This window comes from Tachypleus tridentatus, chromosome 6 (assembly GCF_004210375.1).
Source record: "Tachypleus tridentatus isolate NWPU-2018 chromosome 6, ASM421037v1, whole genome shotgun sequence".
Taxonomy (NCBI): domain Eukaryota; kingdom Metazoa; phylum Arthropoda; class Merostomata; order Xiphosura; family Limulidae; genus Tachypleus; species Tachypleus tridentatus.
In genome coordinates, this window is record NC_134830.1 from 27920376 (window position 1) to 27938095 (window position 17720).

At 37.2% G+C, this 17720-nt stretch overlaps 1 protein-coding gene across 3 annotated transcripts in view; it reads right to left on the bottom strand.

Annotated features, from left to right (window-relative positions):
- The window catches only part of LOC143252140 (nuclear hormone receptor FTZ-F1 beta-like), an 86192-nt gene extending 69858 nt beyond the window's left edge, over positions 1-16334 (bottom strand). Inside the window, exon 1 of one of the 3 annotated variants that reach the window (XM_076503827.1) lies at positions 15431-16334. The gene's annotated coding sequence lies outside the window, so the exon portion shown is untranslated. Of the gene's footprint in view, positions 1-3848; positions 3970-15430 lie in introns of those variants that run through there. The other 2 variants (XM_076503823.1, XM_076503825.1) reach the window with 2 other exon arrangements.
- Positions 16335-17720: the final 1386 nt, after the last annotated feature.

A 17720-nucleotide genomic window follows, 5' to 3' on the forward strand; every position in this document is an offset into this window, starting at 1 on the left:
TCGCTGTTTGCAGATAATAAACATTTTTATTAAAGCGTATAAAGGGAAACCTATCACACTTTCCAGGGATATATTCCCCATTAATAATACATCTCATTAAGAAAATAAACGTCACTTTATAAACAGTATAGAAATAAAAATTAAAAAGAAGTAGAATTAATAGACAAACTAGAAATAAAACCGAACCCACAACAACTCAATTAATTATAACAGTGCTAAATAAGTATATGTGGTCATAACATTATGATTCAATAAACGTTTAAATTATACATTATTAAACAGTTGACCAGCGACTTAATGCGTCTATTGCTCAATGCTAATTCAAATAAAAATATATAAAAAACATGTTTCATCTGGTGTTTATAAATGCGTTTGTTTGTTTTTGAATTTCGCACAAAGCTACTCGAGGGCTATCTGCGCTAGCCGTCCCTCATTTTGCAGTGTAAGACTAGAGGGAAGGCAGCTAGTCATCACCACCAACCGCCAATTCTTGGGCTACTCTTTTACCAACTGGCCCGGCATGGCCAAGCGTGTTAAGGCGTGCGACTCGTAATCTGAGGGTCGCGAGTTCGCATCCCGGTCGCGCCAAACATACTCGCCCTTTCATCCGTGGGGCGTTATAATGTGACGGTCAATCCCGCTATTTGTTGGTAAAAGAGTATCCCAAGATATGGCGGTGGATGGTGATGACTAGCTGCCTTCACTCTAGTTTTACACTGCTAAATTAGGGACGGCTAGCACAGATAGCCCTCGAGTAGCTTTGTGCGAAATTCAAAAACAAACAACAAACTTTTACCAACGAATAGTGGGATTAACCGTCACATTATAACGCACCCACGGGTGAGAGGGCGAGCATGTTTGGTGCGACTGGGATTCGAACCCGCGACCCTCAGATTACGAGTCGAACGCCTTAACCATAAATGAGTTAAAAATTGGATTTACTTTGATAATTGTATCTGACAGAGAGCGTATATTTGGTTTTATCACCAAATCCACTACCGCCTGTGTAAAAATATTAACAATGCTCAAACAGTGGTTCGATTAACAACTTCAAACTACAAATAATATTGGTTGCTATTGATGAGTGGTTTTCTATATAAAAGTCAATTCAGTTCAAGTTTCTGTCCAGAAAACTGTAATATCAGAAATCACAAAATTAAAACAAAAACAGCAAGAAGGAAAATATGGCGCATCTGTGAATCTGCCAAATTTCAATAAATGTGTTTATTAACGCAACAAAAGCTTTGTGTATACCCGAGTGTAACACAATAGTCGCCCTACATACAACTATAACACTAAATACTGTTCTGTCAGTTGTTAGGTTTGAATATTCTTGTTGTTTTTCGCAGATATCAAAAACGTATCTCTGGAAACTTAGAAAACAAAGTACCCAACTGACATCCACATTTCCATTTTGAAAAAAACAACAAAATATATTTTAATGACACATGAGTTTGTTTGTAGTTCGGGACCTTTTTTATTCTCTATTTACTAAATCAATAATTTTACAAAAACATCAATCCGGAATGGGGTTAAACCTGTCAGTTCTGTACTAATATACACGTCAAAACTGGTTTCACCGACGACTCGCGACAAAAGCAGTTCAATTCGTATTGACATCAATGAGTTTTCTTGAGTTTCCGCAAAAGGATTCTGTCAAAAAATTGACAACTTGGCCTTCAGTCTCTTTATTTAATAAAGACGACAAAGATAGGGAAATGAGGTACATATGAAGTTAACAAGGTCCTAAATGGTATCATATTAGCCTCGTTAATCTGAAACGGCATGTTAACTTCTCTTAATGTACGCTTTCATCAGGCTTTCACTTTTAGATAGTGCGAGTGCGCATCGTTTGGCGAGACTTTCACACAATTACGTCACGGACATGCGTGGAAGATGTAATATATAACTGTGCAAGTTTGGGGAGGGATAAAAATTAACCAGGTAAATGACTCAATATATCTGCGATATTTTATTGAAAGGTTTCTAAGGTTACTAAATTGAGGTACTTGAGAAGTACACAGTTTATAATCATTTCTATGTTCACATGTTACGAGTGATTAAAACAGGAGTTTATACGTTATATAAAACACCGATTCGTTATCCGTGGGCCCGGCATGACCAAGCGTGTGAAGGCGTTCGACTTGTAATCCGAGGGATGCGGGTTCGAATCCCGGTCGCACCAAACATGCTCGCCCTCCCAGCAGTGGGAGCGTTATAACGTGACGATCAATCCCACTATTCGTTGGTAAAAGAGTAGCCCAAGAGTTGGCAGTGGGTGGTGACGACTAGCTGCCTTTCCTCTAGTCTTACACTGCTAAATTAGGGACGGCTAGCGCAGATAGCCCTCGAGTAGCTTTGCGCGAAATTCAAAAACAAAAACTCACAAACTCGTTGTAGGTCCGGCATGGGCAGGTGGTACCAGAGAATTACTTTAAAAAATTTTTAGTTCTAAAACTTCAGAGATTTATTGTCAAAACAACAAATTAATCTTGTTTCTCGTTGGCAAAACAGTGCACATTTACTCGGTTTCTATTTTAATTAATGAAGTTGTTTTTAATTTTTTTATTACTTATTGTTTGTTTGTTTTTTGAATTTTGCGCAAAGCTACTCGAGGGCTATCTGCGCTAGCCGCCCCTAATTTAGCAGTGTAAGGCTAGAGGGAAGGTAGCTAGTGATCACCACCCACTCCCAACTCTTGGGCTACTCTTTTTTTTCAACGAATAGTAAAATTGCTCGTAACATTATAACGCCACCACGGCTGGGAGGGCGAGCATGTTTGGTGCGACCGGGATTCGAACCCGCGACCCTCGGCTTATGAGTCGAACGCCTTAACCCACATGGCTATGTCGGGCTTATTAATTACTAAAGTTAAAGTTTAGAATCCACCATTATTTTTTGAACAACCTAATAATATATATATATATATATAAACACGTGAGAAGAAACATAATTTACTTAAAATACGTCATAAGTTATTATTTTGCTTTAAAATGATAGTCAAACCTCATTACATATATTCTAATATATGTATATATTTATAAGCGGATTTAACAAGCTTGCTTTAACGTATTATATTTACCGATTTTGTCGCCTGTTACCTGAGAACGTATTTTTCTCCGATCCTTTTACTTGACTATATCATTAAATTTTTAAATAACAAACATGAAGGATAGTAACGTTTAATTCTTACAACTTTTAGAAGTACTAGAGATTTCCGGTTGAATCACATAATAGGACTAAAAGCTTTCATAAATTATCATAATTTTTTATATTATTTCAATTTCTCGAGTTTTTGTGGAGTTTCAAACGTGTTAGCATTGCATGATATGTAACCTGCCGATTTTGTCTGTAGGAACTAAATGTAGTTAAGAAGTTGCACAGATTTAAAAGACAAATATACCGTCAGACAACAGGAGCCTGTATGACTCTTCCAAACCGTACTGTTAAGCTGAAGTACGGTTATTGTTCTACGTGATTGTGAAGTTTAAACAATGTTTTAATAAGCCGCTTATTGTGATATATTCTAGTAACCAACTTAAAGTTAGAAACATCTCAATCGTCACAAAAGAAGTTCAATTGCCTGGCATAAAGTAAAACGTCGAAATAAATTTTCCTTTTGCTAGTTATCTGAACACAATTTTTTTATAACTTTTGAGTTTGTTTAACTTACGCCTTTCTCTAACGCATATTATTTGAATTTTATTTGATAAAGTTCGAAACTTTTACACAAGTGACTAACTAAAAATCGTTGACAATATAAAACGTAAGATAAACATGTGCTTCTACGTTCAGAATAAATGTTTGAAAAGATAGCTAACCTACAAGCATTTAGTGAACATACGTACCTGAGTACAGTACATCTTACAGTGGGACGCTCTATTTGAAGAACTGTGAACAGTTCCACCTCAGAGATTGCTGTTTAACATCTCCGGTAAAAAGTAGCGTGTAATATAGACTGCCTCCGTCCGGAAATCACGTATGACATCACTCGTCTGGCATGGTGTGATTCATTTACTTTTCCTTTGTATTTATTCTTCGTGCATAAAGACTATTTACACTCTACTCAGACACAGTGCTTAGAAAGAACACTTACTGCGCAGTGTGTATTATTAATATTTATCACTTCATTTTTATCTATTTTAGATGCAAATTTCGAGTCACCCTTTTACTTCAACAACAAAAAAAACATGTCACCAATGACATCACACCAAAGCGTTTCAAGAGCACACGAAATGTGTAAACCTATACACATATTCATATAATCATTATCATTACACATGACTGTAAGGGTAATTAGAGAGACCAGGAGGATCATTTAGCCCGGGTCTCAAGCCCAAAGGGGGCCTCAAATTTAAACACTTGTTTCGTTGTTATTGTTTTTTGGCATTGTTAAATTTCGCGACTTGTTTTTATGTGTTTCTTATCTCAGAGATGCAAATTATACATACAAATTACGTTTCGCTTTTCTTTGTGGCTAATGATTGTCTTATTTTGTTTTCATGTGCCATCATTTTATTATTATTATTATAACCAGGGGCCTAAAAAGATAGAACTGGTCCGGGTTCATCAGAACCTCTGAGAGGGTCTGCATGATTGTAACACTAGACAAAAGGGTGAGATGGTGTAAAAGCCCCTCAAGGTAATTTTTTTTTTTTAAATTGGGCTCTTAACATTTTTATGATCAAGATTTGTTAATATTATTTTCTTTTACTTGATTTAAAACTTCTGTTGTTAAAATACCTTCACAGCCGAAAGAGGCAGAAAGAGACTAAGGCACAATTTTTTTTTTAGATTAGTTTATTAAGATAGATAAGAAAAGGCCCGGCATGGCCAGATAGTTAAGGCATTCGAGTCGTAATCTGAGGATTCCGGGTTCGAATCCCCATCCCACCAAACATGCTCTTCCTTTCAGCCATGGGAGTATTATAATGTGACAGTCAATTCCACCAGAGAAAAGGGCTACTCTTTTACCAGCGAATAGTGGGATTGACCGTCACATTATAATGTCCCCATGGCTGAAAAGGCGAGCCTGTTTGGTGTGACGGAGATTCGAACCCGCGACCTTCGGAATACGAGTCGAGCGCTGTAACCACCTGGCCATGCTGAATTTTAGATTAGTTTATTAAGATAGATAAGAAAAGGCCCGGCATGGTCAGATGGTTAAGGCATTCGAGTCGTAATCTGAGGATTCCGGGATCGAATCCCTATCCCACCAAACATGCTCGTCCTTTCAGCCATGGGGGTATTATAATGTGACAGTCAATTCCACTAGAGAAAAGTCAGCTAGTCGTCAACACCCACCGCCAACTATTGGGCTACTCTTTCACCAGCGAATAGTGGGATTGACCGTCACATTATAATGTCCCCATGGCTGAAAAGGCAAGCCTGTTTGGTGTGACGGAGATTCAAACCCGCGACCTTCGGAATACGAGTCGAGCGCTGTAACCACCTAGCCATGCTGGACCACAAAGAAAGATAAGAAAAAATCAATATATTCTGCGACGGTTCTTATGTATAGGCTCCATAAAATAGGTAAGAGCTTCAATGTTTAGAAATGAACAATAACTTATTGTTTAACGCTAAAAGCGAAATATAAAATTAAAAACTCTATAACTATTAAAATTCTATGTGTTTCCTCCGAAACTTGCATAGTTTTATTGTACAGAGTGTTTAATTTCATATTTTACTTTTAATTTTATGCAGTAAATTACTGTGCATTTTTAAACATTGAAGTTCTTACTTATTTTACGAAAAAAACCAACCAATAAATTGGAGGGTGCGCGAAAATATTATGTAGTGATACGGATAAGTAAAACAAAGCAGCGTAAAATATACTGAAAATCAGTTAAATAAGTTACACGAATGTTAAAAGTGTAGAATAAATGTAACGTTAATTATTACAGTGCAATCTGGCGAGTCTAGATGGGCCAAGCGTGATTACAGTGTCTACAGCAGAAGAAAACAAGGACTCTTGGTTTCGGTTTGGTTCGTTTTGAATTTCGCGCAAAGCTATACGAGGGCTACATTCAGTAGCTGTCCCTAATTTAGCAGTGGCAGACTAGAGGGAAGGCAGCTAATCATTACCACCACACAGCCAACTCTTGGGTTACTCTTTTACCAACGAATTGTTAGATTGACCGCCATATTATAATGCTCCCACGAAAGGGTGAGCATGTTTTGTGGGAAGGGGATTCGAACCCGAAACTCTCAGATTACAAACCGAGCACTCGCACCACCTATCCATGCCAGGCCAGAGCTCATAATTCACGATCCATTGCCACGACTCTTTCCGCACTTTGGCGCCGGAGTGCTATAAACAAGCATCAGTCAAATTCCTTTATTCGCTCAGACAAGCGTAACCCAAAACTTGACTGAGAATGCCGTTGCCCACTTATCTTCCCTCCAGCCTATCATTGCCGAACTTAGTGACGGCTAAGGAAGATAGACTGTGTAGAGTGTTGTGCGAAATTACGAGGCAAACGAAAACGTTTATTGATATATCTACATTTTAAAAGAGAGTTTGTGTGTTTTTCTTACAGCAAAGCCACATAGAGCTATCTGCTCAGCCCACCGAGGGGAATCGAACCTCTAATTTTAGCGTTGTAAATCCAAAGACATACCGCTGTACCAGCGGGGGGCTTTAAAATAGTTTTGTTTGTTTGTTTTGGAATTTCGCACAAAGCTACTCGAGGGCTATCTGTGCTAGCCGTCCCTAATTTAGCAGTGTAAGACTAGAGGGAAGGCAGCTAGTCATCACCACCCACCGCCAACTCTTGGGCAAATCTTTTATTAACGAATAGCGGGATTACCGTCACATTATAAAGCCCCCACGGCTGAAAGGGCGAGCATGTTTGGCGCGACGGGGATGCAAACCCGCGACCCTCAGATTACGAGTCGCACGCCTTAACACGCTTGGCCATGCTGGGCCGGCTTTAAAAGAGAACCAGGAATGTTAGTACTAAAATTGCGTTTTAAAATATTCGAAAAACTAAAAAAAGAAATTCTTGTAAAACGATTACTTTTTAGTAAATATATAACCAGACACCGGTTGTAACATACACGTTCTGGTTAACCATGTAACAATAATATTACCTTGTTTTTGTCCAATAGCTAAAGAAGAAAAAAAAATTACGATTATGTGTCTTCTCAAATAAATTTGACAAAAATTAATTTTGTGTTATTATGTTTTACACAGAAAAATCTTATCACAGTTTATTCTAATAAACTCTTTTAAAACTCGCATAAAATAGCAATACGTTTATATCAGATCCTATCTGCTTCATTTTAAGCAGTTACGCGAGGGCTACGTGATGGGCTAGAAGGAAGGCAGCCAATTAAAACAATCATCTACAGTTCTCGAGCTACTCTTTTAAGATCTAAAAAGGGGGTTAAACTCTCACTCGTATGTTGTACTCACAATCCCGAGGTGTAGGCTCGTTTTTTTTTCTCCCGAGGCTAAGAGTTTGTTTGTTTTTGAATTTCGCGCAAAGCTACACGAGGGCTATCTGCGCTAGCCGTCCCTAATTTAGCAGTGTAAGGCAGTTAGTCATCACCACCCACCGCCAACTCTTGGGCTACTCTTTTACCAAGGAATAGTGGGATTGACGGTTACTTTATAACGCCCCCACGGCTGAAAGGGCGAGCATGTTTGGTGCGACGGGGATTCGAACCTACGACCCTCAGATTACGATTCGAACGCCTTAACACACTTCGCTATGCCGGGCCGCGGGGCAAAGAGACTCGAACCACAAATTTTTACTTCCACAGTTCAGCACGCCAACCGTTGACGTTTGGTCAGTTTAACCTTTGTCGTAAAGGTTAAGAGTTCAAGTCTTATATTTGTGTATTATTATAGATGGGACAACATTCCAAATATTTAATTTTCAAGTGCTGGAAAATATTGTCTTAAAATAAAATTAAGCAAATGTTTGTTTGTTTTGAATTTCGCGCAAAGCTACACAACGACTGTATGCGCTAGCCGTCCTTAATTTGGCAGTTTTAGACTAGAGGGAAGGCACCTAGTCATTACAACCACTGCCAACTCATGGGCTACTCTTTTACCAACCACTAGTAGGATTGACCGCCAATTTATAACTCTCTCACGGCTGAAAGGGCCAGCATGTTGGGCGTGACGGCGAGTGAACCCGCGACCAACCTATTACAATTCGAGTGCCTTAACCACTTGGCCATGCCTAGCCTGTTAAGTGAATGAAAAATATTCTGATATTCATTTTTGTAACTACAAAGTGAGTAATAATTGTTTTTGGAATAATCTTCGACTTTTATAATCAGGTTTCAAGGATTTAGTACATTTAAACCTCGCGAAGACATTGCACTGTTTTATCTTACATTTATCAAGCTCATTCTCATAGTTTCTTCAACATGGTTTTATATGTTTGTGCTAACTTACATCTGTATTATAATGAGAATAAAGTTTTCTATTGGCTGCTAGAACATAAGGGCGTGTTTTTAAAAACTTGTATTACAGGTTGCATTACTCTAAAATGTGTGTGTTTTTCTTATAGCAAAGCCACATCGGGCTATCTGCTCAGCCCACTGATGGGAATCGAACCCCTGATTTTAGCGTTGTAAATCCGGAGACATACCGCTGTACTAGCGGGGGCCTATTGGATTAGCTATCAAAAGCATAACATCCCCAGAACTGAAAGTGTGTAATGCATTCAAATAAATATCGCATTTCGAATCTTGGACTTTTTTATTTGTAGCTATGTCAGTCCAAACATAATTGAAGTAAGCACATCTTACATTCCTGTGACAAGTAATATTGTAATAGTTTTAAATCAGACTAGGTCACCCTAGGCCTGAGAGGGAACGACAAAGACAAGAAAGACAAAATGTTGAAAATCATAGATAAAAAAGTAACTGTTTCGTTCAATATCTTTCTTAGCTAATACAAAAGTACAATAATACAATAGTAAAGTAAAAACTAAATTTCCTACAATTTTTAATATTTAACAGAAACAGCTTTTCTGCAAAAAGATAATTTCATAAAAGAAACAAGTCTTTCGCAGCTAATACAAGACAATATAAATGTCATATAATCTCTTGAGGGAGACGAAACACAAGGAAAACATTTTCCACAAGCATTAACAGATCACCTTGAAAAAGCAATCCGGGAAAAATCACTCCTGTGATAATGCCATTACTGGTAAAGATGGCGTCGGTAATAAGATAAAGATGTAAAAAGTAATATCGTTTGTCCCTAAACATGGCAGAAAAACATAGAAAAAATGCACGATTATTACCATTCGCTTAATAGAACAGTTAATATTCATTCGATTAAAATTGAGTAATGGTGGGCTCTTTTCAACTACGTCAGTCACTTGGAATAAGTAGAAAATTTCTGTATCTATCAGACCTGTACACAGAATGTTTAAAAGAGGGTATTCTAATTTATGAGATCAAAAGGCATCACATATTGTGCGAAACATAATCACCATGTAAAACATGTAAATACTATTGGGGTCTGGGAGCATGCGACTATGTCAAGTAAAAAAAAAAAAAAGAAAAACTAGTGCTTCGTCAGAAGAATACAGACTACGTAGAAAACATCAAATATCATAAGTAGTTGCGCTTTAGTTATATGAGCACTTTATTTTTTACATTACAAAAATACATGATTCAATCGAACCACCTCAAACCCATCTGCCTACATGCGTATAGGCCTGGCATGGCCAAGCGCGTAAGGCGTGCGACTCGTAATCCGAGGGTCGCGGGTTCGAGCCCGCGTCGCGCTAAACATGCTCGCCCTCCCAGCCGTGGGGGTGTATAATGTGACGGTAAATCCCACTATTCGTTGGTAAAAGAGTAGCCCAAGAGTTGGCGGTGGGTGGTGATGACTAGCTGCCTTCCCTCTAGTCTTACACTGCTAAATTAGGGACGGCTAGCACAGATAGCCCTCGTGTAGCTTTGTGCGAAATTCCAAAACAAACAAACAAACAATACATGCGTATATCCACTTCACTATATCCGCACTGGATGGGTAAGTTTAACATTCTTTTCTATTCGCTATTACAACTTATAAGTTTTACTTTTTCTTCTTCTGTTATGGACTTTGCCCCCACCCCTGAGTAACAGAGTGGTAAGTCTGTGGAATAATACTGCTAGAAACCGTGTTTCCATACCCGTGGTGGGCAGAGCACAGATAGTCCTTTCTTCAGCTTTGTGCTCAATGGCAAACAAACAAACATATCTAAGGACTTTATAAGTTCGTTCAGTATTTCTTGCGTCAAAACTGTAAATATGAATACTGGCAGTTACAACTTAACTGTCTGTTTTGTTTTGTTTTAATTTTGCGCAAAGCCACTCGAGGGCTATCTGCGCTGTTTACTGTCTAATGAACACGGATATATTAAAGAACAGTAATTAGAGTTATTCCCTCCGAAAAAATCACACATCCATACATATTTAGACTTTCCTCCTCTAGAGAAAAAGACAGAAATCCTTCCTGGAGAACATATTTAGGTTTTAGGTTAAATAAATTCTAACTGAATTCGAATTTCTTTTAAACATGAAATACGCACATGCACGTACATATGTATACACAGATATAAATATGTACTTATAAAGGATATATCTCTTTTCAATAATTTTGGCCATAGAAGTTAGGCTTGCTTCAATGATAATCATCTGCTAATGAAACTTAGGTTCGCAAGCTTGAAACTATCTTCAAATGATAAGCTAACCCAATAGGGAAATTCACAAAATATGAAGAGAAATATAAGGTAATATTTTCCCTTGCAAGAAACAAACAGTATGGACGAGGACGATATTGTGTTGTGTATAAAAGCATGTTTGTTTTGAATTTCGCGCAAAGCTACACGAGGGCTATCTGCGCTAGCCGTCCCTAATTTAACAGTGTAAAACTAGAGGAAAGACAAATTAAAAGGGGTGTCCACATACTTTTGGCCATGTAGTGTATATACATAGTCGTTTTTTACGTAATTTAGTGCATTCCGTAACACCTGGAATGGTGTTTATCATATTTTGCCATCTTACGGCTAAATGTTGTATTGCTATTAAAGCCGACAATTTTACTAAAGTGATTAGAGCTTAGGAGGTAACGCAACTAAGAATTCGGAAGAATTTTGTAACCTCCCTTCGCAGCTAGCTTTTAGTTCGCAAACTCAGCTTATCCTGTTGGCCACAGACAATTTAGTGTGGATTACTTTTAGTAATCTCTCCTTCTACGTGATTTTTATGTGAGCTTAGTTTTCGAGATTAATGATGGTTTGGTTTGAATTTCGCGCAAAGCTACACGAGGGCTATCTGCGCTTTCCGTCCCTAATTTAGCAGTGTAAGAGTAGAGGGAAGGCAGCTAGTCATCACTACCCACCGCCAACTCTTGGGCTACTCTTTTACCAAATAATAGTGGGATTGACCGTCACACTATAACGTACCCACGGCTGAAAGGGAGAGCATGTTTGGTGCGACGGGGATTACGAGTCGAACGCCATAACCCATCTGGCTATGCCGGGCCCCATTAAGGCATGAATTGAGAATAAATAAGTTACGTTCGCGTCCATGTACCCATGTATAAATTTGGTACAGGGTGTCTACATATAAGTATTTCACCACTTCAACCCCAAATTATCAAAATTGCTTCAACAAGAACGCTAACACAGGCTGAAGGTTGTTATACACGTGAATGTGTGGAGCAATTTGTTAGTTTCGCTCGTGACCTGAGACAACTGAAATTCCTTAAAAATAACGTTTACATACAATAGGTAATTCCACAAAGTGAAATCTAAGCATATTAAGTAAAATGAAGTCGTTCTTTTATTTCATATGTTTTTTGTTGTAATTCCGAAATTTACTGAGGTAAAAATCCCTCGCTGATGAACCTCACAGACCACACTGTAGCAACCTGCAGGCATTTGGTCGCAGGAACTGAATGAATGATCGTTTTAGGTTTCTGATGTATGGGGGTTACGTTTTAAATTTCTCACACACGTTTCTTTTCAAGTAAAATAACACTACTAACAATCACTGCAACAAAAAAAACTGCTATTTATGGAGGTTCATGTCTCTACCCTACTCGATGACCTTGTTAACCAACTACTGTTATGGTTGACCTTGGAATTTTTTTATACGGTTTACTTTTTATTTCATGATTTCAATAAGAAATCATTGAGGCTGTGAGATTTTAAAATAAATAAACGATTAGCTTCAACCTTCTCAAGATATTTGAAAAGTTGAACGTGGAAGTTTCTTCTCGATAAAACTTATCTAATAAAGCAAAAAACATCTTATATTTAATTATGGGGCATCATATTAGAAACATGAATAAATAACAGCCAAAGGAGAAGGGTAGGGGTCGTTCTTTATTTTGGGTGAATGATCCATGTATTATCCATGAATAATTTAACCACGGTTATGTTTGTTTTTTGAATTTTGCGCAAAGCTACACAAGGAATATCTGCGCTAGCCGTTCCTAATTTAGCAGTTTAAGACTAGAGGGAAGGCAGCTAGTCATCACCATCCACCGCCAACTCTTGGGCTATTCTTTTACCAACAATAGTGGGATTGACCGTTACATTATAACGCTCCCGCGGCTGAAAGGGCGAGCATGTTTGGCGCGACGGGGATTCGAAATCGTGACCCTCAGATTACGAGTCGAACGCCTTAACCCGCCTGGCCATGCCGGGCCCAACCAGGGTTAATCCAAAACATTGGGTAAATTTCCTTTACAGATAGGAGTATACGCCATTGAAAGGTTCTCCAAAGCAAATCCTTGCAAGAATAAGCACTGTTATTGCTTATTTGTCTTTAAACTCAAAGTTACACAACGGGCTATCTTTGTTCTGCTATCAGTGAATACTGAAATCAGATTATTAGCGTTATAAGTCCTCGGACTTATCGTTGAAGCACTGAGCAGGCCTTGTTGTTATTTTGTTGTTGGGTACACCATAATAAGAAAGCTTGTGACATGATTGACGTAGCCCTCTGTTAATAATCAGTCGACAAAACTATTCTGTAGCACTATGTCTCGAAATGATTCATGTATTCCAAGAGATCTTGTTTAAGATAAAGATGTGTTTTATCAAAATAAAAGAAAATCGTAATCTTTTCCTGCTCTAATCAGACTCCTACACGTCCGTCACTCAAATATTCAATCTGTGATGACGGCCGTCAATAGTGGCACTATAGGTTTGAGCACATAAACACGTTCACTTGCCCTACCTTCTCGATACGGTTTGAAAAGAGCTATATTATTCAACATGTAATCATTATAACGCGCGAAACCGAACGTTAGTGGATATTTCTATTTGATTACAGTTACCGCAAATTTATAATGGAATCAAACAACTGAAATGCACAGATAAGAACCATTTCAAATCCTATTGTAAACTTAGGAAAAAAAGTTCACTGATGAAACAATCCACCCAGGTTGTTTAAATTGTTGTATAAGAACCGTTAAGAAAATGCGTCATTTCATGTGCTCTTTATTACCAATAACTGAAGGTTTTTAATCAAGATAAACATGGCGAGGGAGCACTGGTAGTTGTAAAAGTTGAATTATGATAACATTTCAATAATTAATTGCTATCCTCAAAGAACAGAATATTTACCAGCCAATGAGCAAGTTAGGAATTCTTTAACGAAATGATTTTATAAATTGAAAGAAATTACACCATTCATTCCAGTTTACTCAACACATCAGAAATTATAATCGAGAACCCAAAGTTTTAATGATTCACGTTTGTCGTGATTTTAAGTGAACATGATTAGTATCACTCGTGGAAAATCCTACGAATGTTTCCTTTTTTTTTTTTTTTGAGAGCATTTCCGGTTATTTATTCACAGCATAGTTTAACGTCGTGACTGAACTAGATTAATAAGCCAAGTGTAAAGTGTTAAAAATGTCACTATGTTGGGAAGAATGTAATCAAATGAAATTTTATATCATTTCTAGACTAACTGAAACGAAGTTAAATTAACCATTTACCAGACTGATGAACACAATGCTAATTTCGTGCATAACTAGACTGATAAACATGATGCTAAGATGGTACTTCACTAGACTGATAAACATGATGCTAAGATGGTTCTTCACTAGACTGATAAACATGATGCTAAGATGGTACTTCACTAGACTGATAAACATGATGCTAAGATGCTTCTTCACTAGACTGATAAACATGATGCTAAGATGGTACTTCACTAGACTGATAAACATGATGCTAAGATGGTACTTCACTAGACTGATAAACATGATGCTAAGATGCTTCTTCACTAGACTGATAAACATGATGCTAAGATGGTACTTCACTAGACTGATAAACATGATGCTAAGATGGTTCTTCACTAGACTGATAAACATGATGCTAAGATGCTTCTTCACTAGACTGATAAACATGATGCTAAGATGGTACTTCACTAGAATACTAAACATGACGCCAAACTGCCCCTTCACTAGACTGGCAAAGTTTATAATGCTATGCTGTTCTTTGGCTAGAATGGTATAACCTCATTAGAGTGGTTAATGTGATACTTTATGGTATCGTATATTTAACCAACGTCTTATTAACTGACTGAAAAAGGATTCACCTGTATAGCTGTAGTACTTGAAAACTGATATTTTATAAAGATAAAAAACAACAACAAATAAGCTATATCGTTGAAAGAGAACAACTCAAGTGTGATGAATAGAGTAAATATAAAGGTTTTGAATGTGCAATATTAACAACATATTATCACAGTGGAAACTAATATAATTCTTTAGAGTTTTTTATCTTGTATTCCAAAAAAAAATAAATGTAAGGTGCCTTAAACCTTCCAAAGGACTTTTGGATTATTTTATTTGGATGTATTGAAATACAACTGTACGTGAGACGGACTCAAACCTTCCTAGGAATTCTACACTTTAAAATAGTGTACACAAACACAAATTGTAGACGTATAATACTCATAGGGCCTGATCTGACTGTTTATTATAATTGTACTATATATTGTTACTCTAGTCACGTGCTTGGTTGCCGTGTAAATCATGTTAATTTTCATCATATACTTCGTACGTTAACAAGTTGAGCAAAATCTGATTCAAATCTCCCTTCTTTAACAGACTTGATAGATGTGACCCAAATTTTCTTTCCGCAGTGAGATGCACAAAACACATTAAAAAGTCAGGCTACACTGACCGATCAGTTTCAGGCTGAATATAACACTGGAAACACAATATACAAAGAAGCTTGTATATTAGGACATATTGTACTATACGATGTGAAAACAGGACAAAACACTTCATGACTTACTGCAAAAAATCGTGCTTTTAACTTTTAACAACAATGAAACAAATCGAGATAAAATACAACATACCACACATATGTTGTATATACTATAGACAATACGTTAAGTCTTGGCTAAATACAAGCATCTATATATTATGCATGGACAGTCAACTTACCTGCAGGGAAGTTATGAAGCCAAACTGGTGTAAAACGACAGCTTGCCCGGTACTAATCAACCCAGGACTGACGGGACGCGGGAAGTTCAGTTCCCGAAGCCTTCTAGACAAGCTGGGCGGCCTCAGCGGTCCAGAGAACTCACAAGGCCACATCGAGACCGGTTTTCTTTATTCCCTCTATACCTGTACATCATACGGCGGGGGCACTGAACAGCCATGATGCTTTCTTTGCCAGTGTATACGATTTTCCTTATGTTAAGGGATCTTCTAGTAAATTACACGTTATTCATTGGCCTGTAATATAAACATATTTACTTTAAACACAAAAGAAGGCGTTGGTACTAAAAGCTGAAATTTATGAAATAATTTGAATATTCACTAACAGTGTATATTTCAGAATGTTTGTACAACAGTATGAATAAATCCTATAATGGAAATATGCGTATATTTACGCGTACGTGTGTTTTAGCAAAATACGACAAAGACCCAATTAGTTGTTTGTTACTTTCTGTAGATAGATGTTTGTAAGAATACTAATTATACAGGGTATATTAACGACATTCATGGGCAAAATTTGTACAAATGAACCAGACATCTCAGTCAGAAAGTTGTGTATCAGTGGCTGGGCGATAGCTTGAGGACCACAGCGCTGGAATTTGGGTTTGGTTTGTTTGGACTTTCGCGCAAAGCTACACGAGGCCTATCTGCGCAAGCCATCCCTAATTTAGCAGTGTAAGACTAGAGCAAGTCATGACCATCCACCGCCAACTCTTGGGCTACTCTTTTAGCAACGTATAATGAGATTGACCGTCACATTATGACGCCCCCACTGCTGAAAGGGCGAGTATGTTTGGTGTGACAGGGATTTGGGAGTTTATCCTTCAACAGCACAAATAGTCCATTTTGTAACCTTGAGCTTTATACCAAACAAACAAAATAGATCAGATAAAATTCTGTGGTGTGTGAACTACAGATATAAGTGAGGGGTTCAAGAACGTCTTCAGAACAACTTTCAGCAATAATAATGAATGTAGCTCTAACAAGTTAAGAAACATTATAGTTGTTTGTCTCGGATATTCGTAGTACCTACTGCTAGCTTTTGGGTTACTCTTATACAATAGAGCGATTATGCAATAATAGAGCACGAACCGTGAACTCACAGATACACAGTACAACTCACTAACAAATAAAACACATCAAGTCCGTAAACACAGTAAAATGCTTATTTGTAAGTAAGCGAAACGATAAATTTAATCGCTTTCTATGAAGGATAAGCAAAATATTTTATCTTACCGATATGGATTTTAATAACTGAATGCATTTGAGTACGTAATCAAAAATAGGCTTAACACATAGTTCAAAACTAAAAAGTAATTCATACTGTTTACAAGTAGCTAATGTCATAAATCAATATACACGATAACTACAACATTAAATGATCAGTTGGGTACCCTCGCTGTTAACATCTTTAACGTAATCCCAATAAAAGTTCTCTCATCTAGATTTGTCTTGAATTCATACACTGAGCTTATAATGCAAAATAAGCTACATAGGTGTAAATATTGACTTGAAAAATTCAAATTATTTTAAACTTTATTAATGATAATACCACCTTTAAAGAAAAATAGAGTAGACCATTGCTCAAACATTTTAAAAGAAATTAATTGATTAAGAAGTTGTTAAAAATTACTCATTTTTCAGAAATTGTTTGCCTTTAATGCGTCCGGTGAATTTCGAATCTCGGCGAGTTTCCTGTGGTATCTTGAGAAATTGTTGTTTTTTTTTTTACATTTTAAAACATAGGCAACTAATTAACTTTTAATAATCATGAGAAACTGTTAAAAAAAAAGCGTTTTGGCGTACGTGATTGTAGATTCCTTCTGTCGTAGTTCTATTTAACGCCGGATTGTGCCAAAACACGTACAATTGTACTTGTGTGTGACAGTCCATTATATTTAGCTAAGCTGGTGTAAATTATTTAGGTTGGTCAACGTAAACAGCGAATCTAACTCGACTTTTTCTAATAATTTTGTGACACTAAGAGAGCAGTTCTGATTTGGTTTAAGGACGGCAGACTTACAAACGGTACAGGTTAAGTGATAATTAATTCAATACGTATTGCTATATTTGTATCTAGACAAGCGATTAACTAGAAACACAAGTTCACAACTTTTGATTTTCGACCGTGGTAGAATTCAGTATAGTTTTATCTTTTGGAATACAGTGATCACTTGGACTTTGGTTTCTTATCTCTACAGTGTACTGTTGGATATTTTTGTACGCTATTAGT